Here is a 19,406-nt window from a genome sequence, read left to right on the forward strand (position 1 = left end):
CAATAATGAAAAGCATTTTCAGTCTTCAGAGAGCTATAATGTGCACTGAATACAAACAGTAGTTAGAGAATAAAAATTAAAAACAAAGCAAAACAAAACATACTCATACTTAAAGTCCTGCTGGCACCTTGTAAGACAACTCCTGAATATATTTCAGTATCCAGCAATGAAAATGTTATGCAAAATGATGAGCATTGATCCAGTAATCCCCAAAGCTCTTAAGAGTGACTTTAATTTACCTGAACATAGAACTGCTTTGAGAAAAATCCTTCTAGACCCTGCCAAAATCTGACTGCAGGGAACAGCATATTTTCATAGTCATAAAAGCAGAACAACAAAAAAGATGTCAAACACAAGGCCAATGGCAGCTGAAACTATCATGTTTTTTTTACACAAATAGCAATTGACAGTGTGAAAATTACTGGTAAAACGAGCAATGAAGTACAAGATGAAAAGAAAGTTGATTGTTAAGTGATAGTAAAATATTTTTAGGAATAACAGTCTGTACAATCTAAAGGCTATAAGGTATATAGAACAACAACAACAAAAAAAATCGACAAAAAATATTTGCATCCCACAGAAGTATATTTTAGCAGAAGGCTGTTCTTGATGAAGTTTATGGTTAAATTAGAAGACCATAAAAAGACCATATTAGTTTAAATGCAATGCACTGTATACTACCATATTCCAATTCCCACTGATGTCAACAGCAGGACTTTTAGATTTTAATTTATGCTTCTGTTTCAGTTTTACTTTTTAAGCAAAAGTAAATGCTATCTACAATTAGGGTTCCTAATTAGTACTTTCTTCCAAGGTTGAAGGATGATCTTCCGATCATGTGTGTTTCAACTGCACATAATAAAATTAGTTCAGTTATAATGGTGTTAGAAAATATCAGCATGTACTAGCTATGAAAACTACTGCTTTAAAAAATTAATATGTAAAAAAAATACAAAGCAAGTAACAGGTTCTATACATAACAGATTCTATGCCCTATAAGTTACAACATTATTGTTAAGACAACTTTTATTCAAAAAAAGCAAGAAAAATCTTGTGTTAAACTTGTGTTACAATCCCAAGCAATACTCTCCTGCATCTACCTTTATTTGATTTGTATAATTAATATAATCCTTTCTGTGACTTATTAATATTAGTTTTTATTAAATATGCAGTAAGTCATCTGTTTACTTTGTTTTAGAATATGCTTATTCCCTTACAGGTGAATTCCTGTGCGCTGAATTCCATACAACTATGTAGGGGATGGAAGACTGCACTGAAGTAGAGACAAACAGAAAATTGGAAAACTTTGTCCTCGTATGGTTTATGTCACTCAATTAAATTAAATAAATAAAACTAAAAAGCAAACCTATGCTGTACATGTATCAGTCCACCTCAGCAACACTAGCTGTTACAACGGTACCGATTTAAAATGACTCTTCTAATTACCTAGAGAAAACTTCGTACTTTTACATTTTTTCCGAAGAACAGGTAAGACTTCCTAAGTCCTTCGGAAGGAAGGACTCATTCACCTTAATAATAAAGTAGAAAAGGCATTCACCTTAAAGGAAAAGAATAGAGATCACAGAAGTGCTGCATCGTAAGAAGAATAAAAGCTTTTTTGAGGAAAAAAGCTAGAAACTCTAAAAGATAACACTGAAGCTGAAGAACTGAGGACCTAAAGCTCTTTTTTAAATAAAGAGTACGGCATTGATACGCAACAATGTCAGACTGAAAGCCACAGAAAGTGAATTACTTACATTTCTTAATTTACAATGAAATGTCAATTACCATCCACTTTTGATTCCACTGACATATACTGAACATTAATTTGACCACTTTTTTCAGTACTTGCAAAGAGATTTTTTGAAGGGCAAACAAAAGTTGCTTAAATATTTTATTTAAATTATTTATCCATTTCCAGTTCAGCACAGTTGTGAACAACCACAAGGCATAAATAAAGATTTTGGAATAGATGAAAAACTACAAAGCAATAAGAAACATCACAGGACCAGTGAAAAGGATTAATTGTTACTTCTTCAGTTACTCAGTACGAACTGTCTTCTACTGAACCCTTCATCCTCTGCATAACCTATTATAATACTGTTCTGCAGTTCCTCCAAGAGGGAAATCACTGCTAGTAAAAATGTTATCTTAAGAATTTTCATTTTTCCCTCACAAGACTTTAAGAATTTCACCTTTAACAGTCTAGATGAGTATTTTGTTATATTCATCTTGCAAATGAGTAAGTGTGACAATGAAATACCAGCCAAGAAGTGATTACAATAAACTCGAAAAAAAGTTATGTTTATCCTACCACGTACCTCTAAAACTTTACACATATCTGGGCTAATATTTAGATGAATAACAAAACAGATATTCACTAAATTATCTTGTGAGCATCAGTACTTGAGAAGAACCTCTTGGCTTGACTGGCCTCAGCATTTCAGCCCTGCATTGTGGTTTGGATAAAGCCAGAAACTTTTGACACAGTTGTGCCTGTAACAGTTTTCTTGCATCATGTAAGATTATAAGAACGCGTGTTCTCGCACTGAAATCATTATACATATAGACCAGATTCTTTCTTATTATTAACCTCTTATTTATTAGTATTTTTTCTGAAGCCAAATGCAAGTGTTCCACAATGTGTGCAAAAGGAAATATAGTCTGTTTTTATTACATATTTCAGCAGTTTGGAGATGCTCGTATTTGCTTGTTCAGAATGCTAACTGAAAAAAAAATCAAATAGAAAACAGTGTATTACTTCCATTCTTCCCATAAATGCAGCAAAGCAGTAAACTTCCATTTCTTGAGTCAGCTGTGCTAGTAATATTGATTTGAACATTCTGGAGAAAAAGGTAAAAAATACTGAGTAAAGCAGAGAATTTATTATTATTATTATCATTATCATTATTATTATTATTATATTTTATAATTTTATTATTATTTTATTATTATTATTTTCTTCCCCTCCACAATGCACAAATTCAAAGAACAGTTTATTGCATACTTTGTTTTTAAACCAAGTACATGCTTATTTTTAAACCCACATACAGGTGTATGGATTTCAATGATGTTACATAGTGGTGAAATTACCTATGTGGTTAACAGGTATTTCTGACCCTAACTTCTCTGCTGAATACAATCTTAAATTAAGCATTTTTTATTTATTTATTTTCAATTCAAGCATTAATTTCCTTTATCTTTTCTGTCCTTGATTATGTTTTCATACAGATTTTTACCATCTAGGATGACAGGACGAACTAGCTTCTGCCAACCTGATATGCAATTAAATCCATTTGATACCGTGGGAGTATTTGCATGAATAAAGTGAGCCACATACAGCAAACAGTTCTTATTACCAAGGAGTCCTTATACACAAGGACTGTCCTTCCATAATGAAGCTCATTTAAAAATAGTCCTTCATTAATCTACAACAGAAAATTATCTTCTAAACACTTTTAAAAGCCATTTAAATTTCCTGTCTGATTTGGTGTGCTTAACATTAACAGCAGACAGGAATGTTCCCTATTTTTAAAGTTATTCAGGGGATGTGATTACATGACTCTCAACACCTATAGTTATTTTTAGCTATATGTCTATGAAGAATTTTTTTTTTTTTTAAGTTAAATTTCCAGATACTTCATGAAGGATAACAGGGAAAAGTGGAAATCAGTGTTCTACAATCGTTTTTTTTTCCTGTATTATTCATACTGTGTTAGGCAGTGAGACAAAACAGGGATAAATTCAGGGCTGTGAATCACGGAAGATGCCCACAAGGATTCTCTCACATATAAAGAAGCAAATAGTTATGGGAGTTTTGCAAAGTACAGCTGACTGGACTAGTTTTCATCATTCTGCACATCTCTGTAATCTCTGTCTGGACAGTGAATTTGTGATGCATAAGTGTACAATTTCTTCATACCTTTGAGTCATCCTAAAAAGGAAGATCTAAAACTATTTCTGGTAGCTCAAGTAAAAAATAGTAATGCAAAATGTATTTTGTACACCTCCAGTCCCATGCCTAGACACCCTATAAAGAAGCATACAGATATCTATGAAAACTGCCTGATTAAATATTGTATATTCCACCTCAGATCTAAAATTTTAGCCATCTGAGAACATGAAGTGATTCCAGATTGTCACTGAAGCAAATAAACATCAGATCACTCCACTGATGCTAGTTTAATTATTACTTATTTGATTAGCAGTCAGATACCAAGCCCTCACACAGCTACAAATTTTAATGTAAACACGCCTTACAATTTAGTAAAATATCCAGAGAAGATATAGTTCAGATAAAGTTATAAGAAAGCCACAATATTTTGAGGATAAGCTTTACCTATATTGTCGCTTAAGAAACATCAGAAAATAGTCTATTTTCACAGTCAAAATCTGAAAGAGAATTGCTGAACCTAAAAGATGTATTCACATTACTTCAAAGGAAGACTCCAGGTTTTCTAAGGAGTATTCTAGTATCTTCAAGGGAACACTGTAAGGAAGAATTATTTGAGATAGACCTCCTGTCTTTCTCCTAATCTCATAAAAATAGAAAGAACACCAGCATTATATCAAAACAGAAGAAGATTACAAAGACAAGAAAATCTGAATGTTACTCCTTTCATCTAGTTTGAAGGCAGAAAAAGGAAACAGTTTATGAGAAAACTAAGAACAGAAAAATCAAAATGTTAATCCACTAAGTATTTGAGCTATTTGGAAACAGAATGCAGGCAAGACACTGATAACATTTGCCACACGTTCTTAAGTACAAAGTCTCCGTGAGAAACATTTCTGAAAACTGATCTTTGTAAGAACAGGACTCTGAAAATGTTCATGTATTGAAAGTAATGTCCAAATAGTCAAAAAACTAATGTTGAAAGAAGCTTCAGACTCTGCACAGACTCAGACAAGCTACACAACTTCAGTATTACCTTCAGCCATTAGCAAAGGTCAACCAAATTCACAATTAAATATCTACATCAAGGGTGTGGTACTCCTCTAATTTTTCTCTAGCAGTTAAAACTTTTAGTTCATCCCCGAATGCTGCCATGAGGCAATATTGAAATTACTAATTAAATGCAACTGCAACCAACATCAAAAACCCAGTAATAAAACAATAGCTTCAGCTGAAGCAGTCATCTACCCTACACTAGAAAAGATAAAACTTGCAAATACAAAAGCTGGGTAAAATCCTGCTTCTTGCTGTATGTGTATAGGCAAAAGTCAAGAATAACAGCCATTGTTAACCACTAATAAAACCTCAGAAACTCAGTAGGTGGAATAATAACTACACCGGTGAAGGAAGCACAGTGAAGACCTGCCTTAAAATTCTCAAACATATTAAAAACAGAGAAGTAATACAGCATACTAAGAAATACACAGGGAGTGCACCAATGTCTAACAAACAGTGTCTATTAATGAAATCTAATGTTTGAAAAAAAAAAAAAAAAAACACAGAAGGCTTGTATTCTCCACCCAAAATTACCCAGCCCTGGTTTTGCTTGGAGAATCTGACATTTAAGAGGAAGCTTGAAAGATTGGGATCTTAAACTCAAGATGCTTCTAACAGAAACATGAACTTGGAGCTCTTTCGTATGGTCGGTTGTCTATAAGAATAAATGATCAGGATGTGTCTCAGTAAAACTCTCTCGGACCGAGGTAGATGTTAAGAAATTGAATTCATCTGAATAGTACGAAGACTTGGAAAGCAGTACCTGGACAGAAGAGAGCCAGCATGCACAGCTAAATTTAAATCTGCTATCTCTGCACCTAGAGACTCAAACACAAAAATGGCACTGGAGAGAGGTATTTATTTTTTGTTACACTGGAGTCTTCCAGACACAAGAACCCAAGAGAAACCGTTATGTCAAGCAGGTTTATTTCTCCTATTGTGTTCCTTCTTTTAATGTGTAGAGCCTTCACATGTGAAAAATGGGAAGTGGTTGAGAAAGCAAAGATTTGACAGAGAACCAAAGGGCAATACTGTATCTTATCCAAGACATAAAAGAACACACATAAAACTTTTTAAAATATTAGAGAGCCCAGAGTTTTCAGATACCTCAATGAAGGCAGGAGGTGTACAAGTATATATTTGGTATCTGAAGCATACTAATAGATAGAAAAGTCTACATTGAGAGATTAATTTATAGGTATCTGTGCTTAGTCAAACAAAATGGAAGTCAATGAAAAAAGGACAAGCATAGAAGATACAAGAAAATGTAAGTGAAGCCTCTGAGATCTTAAGGAAGATAGCTTTGTGGGGATATCTAGAACATACAGAGCTCTAATATTGCTAATTTAAGTGAAATTCTAAAATAAGGACAACCTAGTTTTTGGGAGTTCACAATGTTAGCTATGATCTAACAATGAGAAACAAATCCGCAATAGAGAGTTACCTTTGAAAGATACCAAAGGACTCATTTAAGAGTGATTTACAGTATGGAAGAGTTGAAATGAAGTAGGTATCAGTATTTCTTCAGGAGCACACAAAGACAGCAAGTCACCAAGTATTTCTCCTTGATTTACTGTCATTTTTCACATGGAGGAAGGATCACCAGCTGAAACGCTCCCATCAGTGAAAAAAACAGGATAGAGAACAACTTGGGGAAAGAAGAAGAGAATGGCATCCCCAGTCACTGTAATCAAACGGGTAATTTTGCTCTAGTGGGAAACTTACGAGGTTGCAAAATTGCACTCTGCTTTTTCAAGTGGGTGAACTCAGGTTTCCTCATACCCCAGAGCTCCTCAGCACCCTCAAGTGTTCTTTCATACTGTGAAATAGGTATTAACATCATTATCTGAGCAACAGGAACCACTGATACAAGCTGCTGAAAATATCTCCATCTAGTTTTTTGAATGGCACCTCTAATATGAATTTAACCCAGGAAAGCACAGATTTTACATCAAAATGACAATCTACTCACATTCTTACACAAATGACAACAAAAGAGATGAGAATGCAGCACACCTACCAATAACACTGTTTAAGAATTAATCTATTAAAAGAATGCAAAGTACTGGTCAATGTAAAAGCACTTCCAGTAACTCATTCAATTCACAAGGGAAAACCCCATCACACCCTCCTTTTCCATATAACTCACAGTCTCTTTTAATTTCTTTATTAATCCCTCCTCCTACCCACCTCCACCTCAGACTGCTGCAGAGATCAGCAAAGATGAAATAACACAGTTTTAAGGCCACTGCATCTTTCATGAGTTATGTAGTTCCCTCTAGAAAGGAAAAAGGCATACTGATATTATAAATTAGACTTGCTCAAAGATAGAGAAATCCTCATCTCCAAAAAGCCCAACAGTTATTTTCATGTGTTCTAATACCTTTGGAATAAGATTACCCTTGTGCACTAGATTAATAAACCAATCCTATGAATAAATCAGGCAGGGATACAGTCCTAGCAAATGTCCTTTTAGGGATTACATTAATGAAGGACATGCACCTGTTCCATCAAATGCCGCCAACAAGCTTGAGAATAAACATTTCCTTTTTATGTATATACATTCACTCCATTTAGCCCCAAACTGTCTAGAAATCTCCAAACTAACTGAAGTACTGCTGCAAAAGTCTGAACACCCCATTTTTAAATGAGTCACCGTAAACATGCAAAACAAAATCCATGGCATGTTAGGATTCTTACAAAGGTAGGAATCCTGCAGCCACTTACTATCACCTGTTAGCATTACAAGGTACTATGCGCTCTTCATTACCTGCTGTTTGTAATGTATTTAAATTAACATTTTTATTTAGTCAATATGCTGAAACTTCAAGTAACCATTTAAGGCAGCTTTTGAAAATGTTAAATGGGAAACAGGTGTAAATTCTACAGATTTGACTCAGCAACAACTAAAATGGGCAGTTCTCTTTTAACAAAAAATTGCATTAGAGTATCACAAATGCCACCTAAAACAAATATTTATTTAACTTAATGCTTTTTTATTTTCTTCCACATGCCAGGTATAAAAGAAAAACTCAAGACTCCTCACATTAAACAAAAACAACATCCAAAAATACCCAAATCTCCAAACGCAAGGTGAGCAAAATGATTTTGCTATTTCGAAACTTATGTTAATCAAGAATAGACAATTGATGCACTTAATGTTAATTTGAGAAACTCCCATTCTTTGCAAAATAGGCTAAAAATGAAAAAAAAATATATTCAGAGCCCATCTGTTATTTATAGTAAAATAAATTGGTAAATAGTGAATATTTATTACTTAAGCAGTGACAGTTTTCCAAATAAAGTTGATGGCATGCTGCCAGTAAGTAGAATGCATAGGCATTTGGCAAAATTCCATTTCCTCAATGCATAACTGTTCAAAAGTGATTCTTGCTGGATACATATTCCTCCTCATCAAAATTCTTCTTTTTCCCTAATTTATGAGATGGTATAAATCAACACAACAGATGTTTTATTAGGCTTTCTTCTCTATATTTGAATTTACCACTGCTAAGATTACCTGAATTAAAGCTGCTGTCATTTAAGCGGAGGCACAATGGGTTTGATCCACACAATGCAACCGCCAAAGAAAATCTTTCTCAACAGCCACTGATGGCTTTGAGCCTATTAGGACAGCTGTTCTAAAGCCTGGCAGAAAAATCCACCTATATCATTAAGACAGAAATTAATACAAACAATTCAAAAAAGGTTTGCAAGCATAACAATAAAACAGAATGTACTGTTGTGCACCTTTCTTTACCAACATTAATTTTGTAAAAGTTAATTGTATCACCATAACTCATGTACAAACTCCAGCAGCAGTTTGGAGGAAGGTAAGCAGTACATAAATACAACAAGGTCTTAACAAACATTTCTAAAAGCCTAGGTCAGAGCTATCCAAACTATCCTCCTTATCAGCAATATATATTGTGATATCCAAACTAAACAAAATAACACTACATACCATGCCTGTGCTTTCATCACCGATGAATATCCATTCTGCCTTGGTTACATTTGCTGGAAACAACTAGTATTTTGTTCCACAAAAACACACACACTATTTTTAGATGAAAAAGGAGGATACATGCGTGCTGGGTAAGCTGTTAAAAACTCTAAGCATATCTGAAACAATAGAAGTAATAAATCAACTGTGTAAATTCCAAATTTCTTAATGAAGATTAAAACAAAATGTATAAAGTTCTAAATAGAGTAACATACTGTTTTATTGCTATTTGTGTGTTTTTGTCAAACAAGAAAGCATTCTTGTGACTAAAACTGTCCTTATTGTTCAAAAATACACTGATTCTTTCTCACTAATGCAAATCGCTTTCTGAACTACACTGCAATATTAGCTCAGCAGCGAATCTGCCTAATTTTGTTTTTATTTTTTTTTCTTGAGAAATGCTACTGGTTATGTTGGTGTAGAGATATAAGGCTGTAAATTCCTATCCTCCATCAGTACCACTGACCTCAGAGCAAACCCCACAATTGGCTACAGGCATTCAACATCCATCATTGCTCCTGAAACCTAATCTTTCAGGGAAGGACAGCTGCAGTGGGCAGCAGTTAAGCAGCTTTCTAAGACACTGTCATCCCAAACAAAAATAAATAAATAAGTAACTTCCTGTCCTACTTTCAGAATAGTGTTTTAGAAACCTCTCACTGCATGTACTTCACACTAAACTAATGACTATTATCTACACATAAGCAGACAAAATAAGCAGTGACCAGAGACAATGCTTTTAAAATTAAATTATTCTTGCACACAAAATATATGTTTGCTTATTAATAAAAAACAGCCAAATTCATACACAGTACACGTGTTAAAAAAAATAAAAAATAGTATAGTATAGGAGATAAGTAAATGATGCAGATATGTTTACAGCATTGAAAACCTAGGCAGGAAATTTCTGGTTCTACATTTACAAACTGCCTTTTAAAAAAACACACCCCTGTTTACAGTAAATACCAGATAGGAAGAAAATTCCTTCCTTTATGAACAGTAAAATATATATATATATATGAAAATATAAGTGTGATTCACAGAAGTTTAATTATGCAGATGAACACAGATAAAATAATCGTATCTCTGTACCTATGCTAGAAATCACGATAAACATTAACCCTGTCTCATTAACCCTTTCTTCCTGTGGAATAAGGGAGAAAAAAGGAAGGTAGAGAGTATAGAAGTACGTATGTATAGTACCCACGTATTTTTGTGAATGTTAATAAGATCAAATTTATCCGTTTTGGTGTTTGGTTTTGTTTTTTTTTTTTTTTTTTTTTTTTTTAAATAAAGTAAAAAGCGTTGTTTCTTAGCTTTAATAAAGCATATATGCTTCACTTTTATCAAGCATGCACTTTTCCTCTTTCTTAAATGCAAAAATTACAAGAAAAAAAAAAAAAGAAGGAGGGGAGGGGAGGGGAGGGGAGGGGAGGGGAGGGGAGGGGAGGGGAGGAGAGGAGAGGAGAGGAGAGGAGAGGAGAGGAGAGGAGAGGAGAGGAGAGGAGAGGAGAGGAGAGGAGAGGAGAGGAGAGGAGAGGAGAGGAGAGGAGAGGAGAGGAGAGGAGAGGAGAGGAGAGGAGAGGAGAGGAGAGGAGAGGAGAGGAGAGGAGAGGAGAGGAGAGGAGAGGAGAGGAGAGAAAAAGTCACATAAATGGCAGTCTCTTTATTCCTCATACATGAATTTCAGGTTTTGGGGGGGAAAGCTTTATAAAAGAACACAGCCAATCGATAGTTCAAGAATGCAGTTTAGAATTTTTTATTTCAATCAGCATTGTAAAACAAGTGTAATTACTAAATTCAAACTGAGAAAACAATTATTTTTCTAAAGATCAGAAAGCCTACGATATTGTTAGTACAATGTCTCTGCACTTCCTCTCAGTGTATTAAGACAGGTAACAAAAGGCCATGCTTTTGGGTAAAAACAGTGCACGAGCCAACCTGAGACAATTAAATTGAAGCGAGATTGAGTACATTTACAAGAGACATATATATACCTTTTCACCAGTTTAGGACCTGACCTACGTTTGTTTCATTCAGGATGGCACTGACAATATTCATCAGCCAGTTCTGCCATCTAAAAAGTCAGATTTTACACATTGCTTACTGAACTCTGACTTACAGATATGAAATTTCCAGAACACTAGAATTGTAAAAGAAAGAGCAACACACTTGCATTACCACATCTAACAAACCACTTGGAGAAAAAGTACGTATTATCTGACTGCAACAATATGTGAGCAGTTCGGCAGGCTTAACCAGGACATCCATTTTGATTGTCTACAAGCAACAAATTAATTTATATACAGATGCAGTGATTCTACCAATTAGAAGATTATTGAAAAACTCAAATAACTTCATTGCATTTAACTGTGAAGAAGTACAGCGCAGGGCAACAATACTATATTATGGCATGTCCTGTGGTATAATATATCAAAGTGCCTAAAATTCCATTATTTTCATTTGGCTGACAAGAAGGAATTTTTCAGGAAGGAAGATATCACACACTCAGGTATAAACATTGGAGTTGATTTTTGCAAAACTCTTTACTTTTTTACATTTTGGAACTCTACTGCAAAATTAATCCCCACCACCACTTTTTTCTTTTTTTTTTGGGGGGGGGGGGGGGGGTTGGGGGACTACTGTGCAGCTAAGCTTATGGAGAAGGATGTCACAGCATGTAAGCAAAAGACATTTGAAGCTGTAAATCTTCTCTTAGGAAAGTACAGACTATGTATAGCTACTGATATATTTAAAAACAAGCTGATAAACAGTGTGAATAGTCACTTCTATGAATGAATTTAAAGAACCTGGATGAATAATAATCACCTTTTAAGTAGCAATGCTTTCAGAATTTACATAGTAATTTATTACATTTAACCAAATTATTTGCAAACAAACTATGTTTAGTATTTTGTATCTACATTCTCTGCATTTCAGGTATCCATTTCCTAAAGGAAGATACAAACATGCAATGTTTTAATACATATTATCAATCACAAACCAAAAACCATCTGAGCTTATGAAATGTAAGCTAAAATTGTGCAATGGTAGACATATGGTTCTATCAATGCACAGCGGCTTAAACAACAAGTGAAGTGAAGCTCGTTGGAATGGAATTTACACGCGAAGCACTCTTGTGCAATCCTTTTCTATATCATCAGATTTCTTCACTTGTACTGAAGCTCTCGGTGTAGTTGATTACCAAGAGAAATAGCTCTTCCTCTTTGCTCCTATTTATTAAATCACTGATAATATAGGAATATTTCTGAATATGGATTTTTGCTTTAGGCTGCCAAATTGCCAGCGTATATTCATTAATTAGCTTCATTTAAGGCCTTTTGCAAAGAAAACAAGGATTAAACAAATAAACAACTCACAGAGTATGTAAAATTTAGATTTTTCATAAAAATATTGTTATGTTGACCATGCCATGCCAACTGCTATTACACAGAATTACAACCTAAGCAAGCTCCTATTAAGATACTGACGGCATTACGTATCTTTGACTTGAACAGCCGGTATCTATATATTTTTCCCAATTTGTTAAAAAGTAAAAGGTTAAAAAATTGTTATGATCTTATAAACAAGTAAAACATGATGATTCATGGATCTATACTGTATTAGTCCCCTTGATATCCAAAATGCAAATGAAGTGCCTATCCTCTGCATTTCGGAGACACCGCCTTGGTCTACCGACACTCAGTAAAACTTAGTCTTGACCAGATGTTTATCATTTCAGAAGACCTTTGAAGTGTACTTCATTACATTTCAGCATGATTTTACATAAGTGCACACACACATTTCAGAAAATTAAACTCAGTCAATATTTGCACAACTGTTGTCGGCAGTAAGACAAAAAGCCTCTTGCTGTAACTGGCCCAACATCGCATGATATATAAATCTATGCTGCTTTAACGATAGCTTATTAAAAAATTAACATACTGTAGGGAGACTACATTTTGATTGTATGACCTTATACTGATTCAGCTAGAAAATCCTTTTAAATAAGAATTTTCAAGGAGCTTAGTAACGGAAGTTCATTTTGAAGGAAATCCAATATGCAAATGTTTCAGCTGTGCTCTTTTACAAATTGTCTGCCTTGTCGGTTTGAAAAACTGAAAATCAACAATGGAACAGTGTAAGTATACTTGACCTCATTGCTTAATGTCCATCAAGAATGCTGTGGTTGGTCGATTTTAAATTTCTGAGACTGACACTCAAACATGTATAGCGCATCTCCAGCCCAGGTCCCACAGTTGCTGACTATCCTCCAGCCAAAGCCTTGGAGCCTCCACACTTGCGAACTTGCATAACACTTATAAAGCTAGTTTATATACACCATCAATCTATGTCTGCTCCTGCCTTAAAGTAATCCTGTTTAGTTTATCTTTTAACCCTACAGTTGCATTGAACACTACCATTACTAATCTAATAGAAACACAAAAGCAACAAATCTGATTTCCTCAGCTTACAGAAAATATGAAATGCAGAGAAGCACGCAAATCTGACTTTGCCCAAATTGTGCATCTCCCGAGTTGTTCTTCCCCAGCTGCCGTAACACTTAGGAGGGTAAGGAGGAAGGAACTATGTTGGACACAATACAGGACTGGGGTGTGGATGAAGTAGGGCAAAAATCCCCAAACAATACTGAAATTGCATGCATCTCCTAAATAACAGCAGTCTCACTTTTTAGTAAAGAACAAGTAACCAGCAACTTTGCTTTTGATGCTAGGTATCTGCGGAAAAAATGTCTGGTGAAAGTGTTAACATATGCTATGTACTGGTATCTGCTGTATGAGAGCAGTTTATACAGGCCTCTAGTGGCTTAGCACACACAGCAGAGGATGAAGAGGGATTCCTACTCTTTGGCTTGTGTAGTTTTGGTTCCTGCTTTATTCAAATGTAGAAATAAAGGGCAATCTGAAAAAAAAAAAAAAAAAAAAAAAGGAAAGCTGAATCACTGGCTAGATTTAAAACAGCAGGTATTTCATTCTTTTGTACAACCCCAAGTCTGCTTTTTGCAAACCACCTCATAATACTAAACACTGACTTACTATCTCCTATTTAGTTTGCTGACAATGCTGCTATTTGAGTTACGTAACAGTCACAACAGAATGCCTAATTAGTATTATTCTTTAGCACTCATTTTAAAGTTACTGTGACTGATGAATCTAAAAGCAAATTCTAAGACCTATTCCTGAAATCTAGGAATACTGAGATACTCTTTTCCCTTCCACACCATTCCTGACTGCTTGCTATAGCATACACAAACCGTAATGAATTTCTTAGTGCCTTTTTCAAGTAGAAGTACTCTACTTAGGCAAAGCTTTCAGCGCTTAAAGTGGATATAGAAAAGCTATACATCATTTCTGCATTGAGAGAAATCTAAATATACCCCGCCATATTACCACAAGTGACAAAACTAAAATTGGAAAGCTACTCCTGTAAAAAGTCTCTCATTAAATCCCTCTTCCTTTCTATGTAACACTCAGTTCCTTGAAAATCCCATGCCAGTATATTTACAGTGTTCAGCAATTTTGACTGGGTAAAATTTGACAGCTAGATATATAAAACTGACCAGTTTGTCTATTTCATACATGAAAGAAAGAAAGAAAGAAAGAAAGAAAGAAAGAAAGAAAGAAAGAAAGAAAGAAAGAAAGAAAGAAAGAAAGGAAAAGAAAGAAAGAAAGGAAAAGAAAGAAAGGAAAAGAAAGAAAGAAAGGAAAAGAAAGAAAGAAAGGAAAAGAAAGAAAGGAAAAGAAAGAAAGGAAAGGAAAGAAAGAAGGAAAGAAGGAAAGAAGGAAAGAAGGAAAGAAGGAAAGAAGGAAAGAAGGAAAGAAGGAAAGAAGGAAAGAAGGAAAGAAGGAAAGAAGGAAAGAAGGAAAGAAGGAAAGAAGGAAAGAAAGAAAGTAATAGCAGATCTCATGAGACTGAAATTAAAGTACCTATCAAAAAATGGCCATCTAAAGGAAAATGCAAGGACGTGTGATTGTATTGAGGAAAGAGAAGAATCTTTTTTTTCTTCAGAGTTGCTCTGTTCAATGACAAGAATTTTAGGAGCTTTGTGTGCTTCCAACCTGGCAGAAAATGATATCATTTACTATACAATTTTATACCAAGATTAGAAAGTACTAACCATTATAGCATTAAAAAGCACTAAGAGATACCAAAGAATGTAAAAAATATCTTACACATACATTCTGCCATCTGTATCAAAATTTACAATAAATGTCCCAATTACAGAAGTTTGTGCCTGATCAAAAGGTATGTTGGAAGCAATTTCTGAAAGTCTAAGATGATAATCGTTACTTCCCATGTTAATTATAAGTTTAAAAAAATTTAATCTTCACGAAAAACAGTCATCCCTGCAAACAGGAAACTCCAAGCAAAGCAGTATCTACAGACTTGTCTCAAATACAGCACGGTCTCAGGCGACAAGTGAAGGAGCATGTAAATACAAAACCTTAACTGGTCCGCGTAAATAAATTGACCCCTTCACATATGACAAGACTGAGAATGCAAATATGATAAGCCCTGCAAAGAAACTGTCATCCCTCTGCCAGGCTATAACCGTACAAAGGCCCAGCAAGAGGATAAAATACGCATGACAGCAGACTGAAGAAGTACCAAGGAGGAGCAGGCATTCCAAAACCGTACATGCAAGGAAAAGTGGAAATAGCTTAAAAAGGAAATAACATACTTGGGGGGTGGGGGGGGGTAGAAAACACATAAAATACAGATTTCAGTGAAAGAAAACTACTGTTTTATTCGCCGGTCGGGGAGATCCTGGTGAAAGGAGTGAGAAGTGCCTGCTCGCAGCAGAAGCCCTCACAGAGGGAGCTGGTAAGTTTGCTCAACAAATCCGCGAGCCCCTTCATCAAACGCTCGGCACACTGAGTTTTCAACCCGATGTGCTCTCTTTTAAGTGGCTGCGGGAGAGTAAACAAAGAAACTAAAAGCCTAACCTGTGAAAAGCTTCGCATCCCCGTGCCTCCCCGCTCCGCCGAGACAGAGGAGGAGGATGGGGAGCAGGAGGATGGGGAGGGAGCCCTCCTCGGTCCGGGGGTCCCTAAGGGCCGCTCGCCCCACGCACCCCGCTCCAGCGGCAGACCCCAGCCGCGCTGACCCCCGCCCACCGGCTGGCACAGGCGCGGCCACACCAACGGCCCCCTCCCCGCCGCCAACCGGCCCCCGCAAGCGGCTCCCTGCAAACGTCGGCTCCGATCCATCGCTCGCCCGCACGCAGCCGGCCCCCGCCCGCTCACCGCAACTCTCCCCCCGTTGCCCGAGCAGGCCGCGCTGCCGGGCTGAGACCCGCCGGGGAGGAGAGGAGAGCGCTGGCAACTGCCGGGGGGAAGCCCCGGTGCGGCCGGGGAGAGAGTAGCGTGCGAGGCACTCGTCTGCCGGGCTGCACACACGCGCGCGGTCACGCACGCGCGCTCACACGCTCACACATTCACACACTCACACCACACACGAATTCTATGCGCGCTCACGAGCAGGCCGAAAGCGGCGGCAAAGACGGATCGGCGGCGGGGGAAAATGGGTCGGCGGCGGGGCAGTTACCTGGTCATGCTGGCTTCCCTGGTCCCACCAGCAGCCAGCGCCGCCGCTTGCCCGCCCTCCGCCGCCGCCGCCACTTCCCGCCGCCGCCACCTCCTCCCGCTGCTCACACTCGGCTCCGAGGCGGCCAATTTAATCCAAGCCCCGCAGAAGCAGCAGCAGCTGCAGCAGCCACGAGCGGGGCCCTCGGCCGCTGCTGCCGGGCGCGGGTGCGTGTCTCTCACAGTCCGGTGCCGGGGAGCGGGAGAGAGTCAACCGGAGTCCGAAAATCCAGCATCCAGCTGAGCCGGGTCCCCGCCTGCCTCCTCCTTCCAGCGCCCCCTCTCCTCCGCTCCGCTGCGCTCTTCTTTCCTTCTTCTTGTTCTTGTTCTTCTTCTCCTTCCTGCGGCAGCGGTAGCTGCTGCTGCTGCTCCCGAGCGCGCTCTCTGTTCCCGAGCCGCTGCTCTGTTTCCCCTCCTCCTCCTTCTCCTCCTCCTCCTCCTCCCTCTCTCTTCTTCTTCCTTCCCCCTTCGCTTTTTTTTTTTTTTTTCCCCTTTCTTTCTTTCTTCCTTCGTCTCTCTTTCAGCAGATTCTTTGGCTACAGATAGCAGCGAGGTCGCCCACCCGGGCTCCCCCCACTCTGCAGCCCCCCACCCCCCGGGGGAAAAAAAAAAAAAAAAAAAAAAGTGCGGCGCAAACAAAAGCGAGGGGAGAGGGCGCGCGGCGGTGAGAAATCCCGGGAAACCTTCCGCGGGAGCCGCGCCACCAGCACCCCCTGCCTGCCCCTCCGGGGGAGGAAGGGGTCGAGCGGGGCGGCGAATGCGCTGCTGGAGACGGCGACTCTGTGTTTTGTGCGTGTTTGCGGGTGATTTTTGTGATTGTTTGTTGCTGCTCGTTTTTAATCCTCTTAGGCTGTCATAGGATCTGCACGGCCCCGAGCGCTGGGAAGGGATTGCTGCCGAGCTCCCGGGTACGGACCGGGGATGCGCGAAGCGCCCACTCGTGCCCGGGGTCTGGGGGCACGCGCGCCCCCGCGCCACACACGCACACGCGTGGGGGGGGTGACGTCACCCCGCAGCGGGCCGGGGGGCGCCTCCCGCCCGTGGACGCCCGGGCGTGGCGGGGGGTGCGCGGGACCGAGGCCAGGCGGCGGGGCCCGGCGGTTTGGTGGGGCTGACCGCCACCAAAGTTTGCGGGGGTGGAGCGCTCTCGAGTTCTCGTCCCGATTTAGGCCCAGCCGGAGGAAGGCTCGGGGTTGCCGGGTCGAGGAGGGGCGTCGAGAGGGTTGTGGCAGTGCTGTGTTTGCTCGTGCGGCCGCGGCGGCTCCCCGATTTTCTCTCTGAGGAAGGGTCAGATTTCCTGCCCGGCTTGGAGGTGCCGTGGAGCTGAAAAGAAGTCCTTGCTTTCCTTGTCCTGTCCCATTACTCCCCTGTAAAGAGGGAACAGCGCACAGGACACGGGTGGAAACAACAGGATTTCGATGAGAAGCCTTTTGGGAAAAACTTCACTGTTCAGATGTAGGCATCTTCAGAAGCCCAGAGCACGTTCCCTCCGTGCCTTGGTTCCTCCTGCCCAGAAGGGGAGTGAGGTGTCAGGATGCACTTGGTGAAAGTGCTGGTCAGCCAGTGTGGTGGCAGGAGCCCATCAGGATGGATGCCCCACAAGTCAGCAGGGAGACGGACACGTGCGTGAAATGGCAGGCGGCTGCAGGGTTTGCCAGACTGGTGCTTCCCATCTGGAACTTCATGCGTATTTACTGCAACCAGACTTCTCAGTCCAGCTGTGGAGCCACCGATTCTGATACCAGCCGTGGTGATCCTGGCAAAGTTTGTTGCAGATCATAGCTACGTTTCTGCAGAGGAGAGGGATTTGGACACTTTCTTTCATATCATGCTATTTTACATCTGCTGTAAGGTAGGGCTGCCAACGTGAAGTCTGTTTCTGACAAAATTGAAGATAAACTTTGCTCTCCCCCGGTTCTATAAATCACTGTCTTCTTTTGACACTGCCAGTTACACCATGAACAATGGTCGCCTGAATAATCTTACACTTAAAGGAGCACTAGTCCTTTCGAAATAGTATCCTTCAAAATGCCAAATGACTTTGTATAAAAATCACTTTGTATGAAAAAGTAAACGTGATGTTGGATGGATGGCTTTTTGTCTTGTCAGAAAGAACTGTTCAATAAAATGCTGTTTTCAACAAACAGCACCACAACTGTGAAACAACGAAAATAAAAATGCTAGTTTATTGAAATAAATGTGGTTAAAGAAAGCAAAAATTAAATCCTCACCTTTGCTCCCTGGACTCAACTGACTGCCAGGCTGTATGTGCTTTGAAATGGCCATACTAAATAGGTATTTCAGGTCTTAATGTTATATCCCAGCAGTTTTTATCAGTATACTTAGCTGTTTTAGTGCTCTTCATGCTGTGATCCTTGCGTGACATTGAAGAATGGAGCAATAAACCAATGCATTTTATATTTTTCATGTGGTATCACAGTGTGGATGTGAGTTTGGGGACTACATTTAGCTTTCTATTATCTTAGAGCCATAAGCAGGTTGTGTAGCTCTTCCTTCTGTTCAGCCAGCATCACAGGTTGCATCAGGAATGAATGTGTTTCATTTTATGTTGGTGTTAAAAACAGATGTAATAAATTTGGTATATAAGATGTCCAGGTTTTGTACTGATGCTTAATAATAATAATAATAATCTGAAAAAATGAACCTGAGTTTATGAAAAAAATAAAACATGGTATATTTACTCTTGTTTAAGTGTATATCATCACTTGTTAACATCAGTATAAACTTTATACTTAAGATTGTAGTGCACTCGTACACATACATACATGTATATATGTGGTTTGGTAGCACAGCTATAATGTTCCTTATTTGTTATCAGAGGAAGTAG

General features: G+C 38.7%; 1 protein-coding gene across 6 annotated transcripts in view; it reads right to left on the bottom strand.

Annotated features, from left to right (window-relative positions):
* Positions 1-16,979, bottom strand: part of PTPRD (protein tyrosine phosphatase receptor type D) — a 410,278-nt gene extending 393,299 nt beyond the window's left edge. For 2 of the 6 annotated variants that reach the window (XM_080574819.1, XM_080574818.1), the window contains exon 1: positions 16,521-16,976. The gene's annotated coding sequence lies outside the window, so the exon portion shown is untranslated. Of the gene's footprint in view, positions 1-16,520 lie in introns of all 6 variants that reach the window. The other 4 variants (XR_013943869.1, XM_080574817.1, XM_080574821.1 and 1 more) reach the window with 4 other exon arrangements.
* Positions 16,980-19,406: the final 2,427 nt, after the last annotated feature.

Source organism: Anser brachyrhynchus (genome assembly GCF_964034855.1).
Source record: "Anser brachyrhynchus genome assembly, chromosome: Z".
Lineage (NCBI taxonomy): Eukaryota > Metazoa > Chordata > Aves > Anseriformes > Anatidae > Anser > Anser brachyrhynchus.